At 42.3% G+C, this 4,279-nt stretch overlaps 1 non-coding gene across 1 annotated transcript; it reads left to right on the top strand.

Moving 5' to 3' along the window:
- Positions 1-3,591: 3,591 nt before the first annotated feature.
- LOC114101869 (U6 spliceosomal RNA) lies at positions 3,592-3,700 on the top strand. Its single transcript, XR_003584415.2, has one exon. It is a non-coding gene; the product is annotated as a U6 spliceosomal RNA (small nuclear RNA).
- Positions 3,701-4,279: the final 579 nt, after the last annotated feature.

Raw genomic sequence — 4,279 nt, forward strand, 5'->3', positions numbered from 1 at the left:
TTGGAGGAGTTTGATTCTACCCCAAGGAAAGTGTATGCAAACTTTGAGAGTCAAAGGAAGTAAATCAAAATAGCAGTGCATCTCCCAGCCTGGTGACCTATTTCCTGAATTGAATGTTGGAATGGCCTTCCCACAGAACAGCCAATTGTGATGTGTTAGTATTTTCATGCTGCTCGGCCCTCTGGCATGGAGGCGCTGCCCCATTCCTTCCCAAGGAAATTCCACTGCAGGCAATGTTATGATTAGTGGACTAATAACACTTGTCGTTGGAATACTCCAGACAAAGCTGCAGTGTGGACTGGCCTCCAAGTCCCTTAATCACCTATTTCATCATCTCGACACTAGAGCCTTGGCAATGGGGATGGGCTTGTGGATCCCAATAATTAACCAAAGGGACAGCTGCTTGCTTGTACGGGGATCTCCCTTCCTTCCATTCATAATCCCAAGCCGATTTGGGGTGTTAACTGGTGTGATTACCACTGCCAATACTGGATGGCAGCTAGAAAAAGAGATGCTGTGGGCTAATTTTGAAGTGAGCCATTTGCTGGTTCACTGCTGACGTTCATGTGCACTTGTTTTCCTTGTGATTAGCATGCTGGAGCTCTGGGCAGGGGCCAGGGCAGAGGCCAGGAAGTGTGTGTGCACTAATAGGCCTGCTACCTGATTGGGAGTACTGTTGATTCCCAACACTACAATGACGTGCTCCTTTCCTCTTCCCCTTGACATTGCACAGGACTGTGGGGGAGGAGATACGGCATCTCTACCCACACTAAGGCCAGTTGAGTGTGTGGGAAATCAAGCAGAAAGGCTGAAAGGAGAGCTACTAGCTACTTCTTCATTCTCATCACTTTGCATGAACTGATTTAGAAGTGATCATGTATGAAAGGACAATGACAACACACATAAGTAGAGTAGGGTGGGGCTGACAGAATTGAAGAGGGTGGACATGCACCTTCAGGGACTTATTGATTTCTCAGAACTGCTGGTTATTGTCAGACCCCTGGACTTGACCTCTTTTGTAACTCTGAGAGCCATCAGGACTTCTTGGCTACATCTTTGAGGGAAGAAATAAACATATAAAGAGAACACTAAGAGGGGTGGGGGAGCAGTGAGAACAAGACAGAGGGTGAGAAAAAAGAAAATAAAAAAGGAGAAAGGTCAATTATTGTTGGAAAGTGGTGTGCTAACAGCAATGTCTGCAAGCCTTTACCAGAAGCACTGGAGCTCTGGGGTGCCTGGAACTGACTTCAGGGAAAAGCACTTTTCCAGTGCACAGTATTTGATTATTTGAAACACATCAGCAGTTCTCTAGAAAACAAGACACAAGGCAGACAATCCTCGGCTATTTTATTCCCACAGATGTTGTGTTCCTTCTCCAAGGTTCCTGACATAACTTCACTGTTCATGGGGCTCCAACGGGCTCATTCCCAGGGCGAGATGGTTGCTCCCAAGCCAACTGGGCAAATCCCAGATTTCCAGCCCCCCTGGGCCCAGGTACCAAGAGAGAAGAATGGCTTCTGCTCCTTTCCCCACCCTCCCTGAGGGGACAAATTGTCCGGGTGACCAGACAGCTCATGGAGCAAAGGCTCGAACATTCTCTGGGAAAGTCCCACCCCAATCCCTTTCCCACTGACCTTTCCAAAATTCATTTGGCTTGGTTTTGGGCTCTACAAGTTATGAAAGTTAGCTTCCAGGGGAGCTTAAGATGAGGCCTTCCCAATGTGGAATTTAGAACTCTTCATTTCCACCCAAGTGCCAGAGTATAGTTAGGGGGCTGCTTCTCCCTCATATTTAGACAATGACGCAAAACCTGTTGATTTGTTTAGACGCAGTTGTTCCTCAGCAGGACAGATGGTATTCAACAGAATGGAATAATTAAGAGATTTAAAAGAAATAATTATGTGGGAAAATATGGTTGGAGTCAAACATGCCTGGTAATCTATATGAAGAATTCAGGTTTAAAAATGTGTGCAAAATTTGCCATTAGAGATTCCTGCCTTGTTTTCTTGAAGTAAAATAACTATCAACAGGAGATGTTTTATATTGTGCTAGTAAAGACAAACACGATTTTTTAAGAATTGTGGGAACAGTGTCATGAAATACTGTATTTTTATCTCTTCCCAGAGAAACTGAAGTTCCTGGTGAAATACCTATATAAAGCAATTGTTTAGGTACACTCAATGGTTTAAAACACACATACACAGCGAGGTGGGCAGGGGGAGCTATCTTGTTAAATAGTTTTTTGTTAGATTTTTGAGCTGTTTTTAGCTTTTCATAGCTCAGGGTCCAAAACACAGGACTCTTTGTTGAAAAACACTTCTTTAAATGAAAATTTCAGGGGCTGAAGGTATAGATACCACTGAGCTATTTTAAAGTGAAAGACACTGGGCACAGTGGCACATGTCTGTAATCCCAGTGGCTTGGGAAGCTGAGGCAGGAGGATCACAAGTTTGAGGCCAACCTGGGCAATTTACCAAGGCTCTAAGCAACTTAGTGAGACCCTGTCTTAAAATAAAAAAAATAAAAAGGGATGTGGCTTAGTGGTTAAACACCCCTGGGTTCAATCCCCAGTACAAATAAATGAATAAATAAAATATTAAGGCAGGGGGATTGCAAGTTCAAGGGCAGCTTGGGCAACTTAGCAAGAAATAAAAAGGGCTGGGGTTAGCTCAGTGATATAGCCTAGCATTTGTGAGGCCATGAGCTTCATCCCCAGCACCACATACATACATACATGCTTCCCATATATGCTCTTTCCTAACGCACAAGTGTGGATGAGAGAATCTGCCTGAGATACTGAATCCTGAGCCAATTGACTCTTGGAGCAAACAAGAGGTCTAATTGCAGGGAGGAAGCTGATTAACTCAGCTAACACCCTTAGCCAAACAATTTGCTTCTTGCCTCACACCATGGCCAATGTCACTAAACTCTCTTTCATTTGTGTGATCCAACAAAGGAACTGCAGCATAATTTTGGCCTAGTACCTTGATGGGGTACTCAGGCCACAATGACAATGTACAATAAACTCTGATTCAAGAGGTCTAGGATCAGGAGAAATGGTGATCTTTAAATTTGTAGATTTGGGATTGAGCTGTATTTAAATGAGTCATCTGGTCTTGATCTTGAAGATTTATTCTAAGTGCAAAAAATTATAATTTTTTGCCATTATCTACCGAAGCTGAATATGCATACATCCTAGGATCCAGAAATTCCACTCCTAGGTATACTCAACAGAAATGCATGCATGTATGCTCCAAGACATGAATACAGAACTATTTGTAACAGCATTAGTCATAATAGCCAGTGCCTAAAACAACTCAAAGTTCTATCAAGAGTAGAATGGGGAGCTGGGGATATAGCTCAGTTGGTAGAGTGCCTGCTTCCCATGCACAAGGCCCTGGGTTCAGTCCCCAGCACCACACACACACACACAAAAGAGTAGAGTGAGCTGGGTATGGTGGTGCATGCCTGTAATCCCAGTGACTTGGGAGGCTGAGGCAGGAGTATGACAAATTTAAGGCCAGCTTCAGCAACATAGTGAAGTCCTAGGCAACATAGTGACACCCCTGTCTCAAAATAAAAAATAAAAAGATGTGCTAGCTTTGGCAACATATATACTAAAATTGGAATTATACAGAAAAGATAAGCATGGCCCCTGCACAAGGATGACACACAAATTTGTGAAGCATTCCACATTTGTAGCCAAATTATAGAACCAGCCCAGATGCCCATCAACAGATGAATGAATAAAGAAAATGTGATATATAATACACACACACACATACACACACACACACACACACATACTTACATACAATGTAATTTTACTCAGTCATAAAGAAGAATGAAATTATGATATATACTGCTAAATGGATAGAACTGGAAAACATCATGCTAAGTGAAATAGGACAGACCCAGAAACTAAGGGGTTGGATGTTGTCTGTCATATACGGAAGCTAGACTATAATAAGGGAAAATAATAAGGCAAGGGGAATCCCATGAAAACAAGAGAGGGATCAGTGGTGTAGAGGAAGAAGATTGTGGGGGAAGGAAGGAGGACAGGAAAAGGGAGGAACAATGAAATGAAATGATCAAATTTTGCTATGTCCACATGTGATTATATATCACAGTGAATTTCATCTTTTTGTACATATATACTATACTAATTTTTTTAAAAAACTATAAAAAAATAGAAGAAAAACTGGCAGAATAGAGGAAAGGGATAGAGGGAAGAAGGAGGAAAATAAATATAAAAATAAAAAAGGTTAGGGAGATAGTT

The sequence above is a fragment of the Marmota flaviventris genome, chromosome X (genome assembly GCF_047511675.1).
Source record: "Marmota flaviventris isolate mMarFla1 chromosome X, mMarFla1.hap1, whole genome shotgun sequence".
In the NCBI taxonomy this organism is placed as follows: Eukaryota; Metazoa; Chordata; class Mammalia; order Rodentia; family Sciuridae; genus Marmota; species Marmota flaviventris.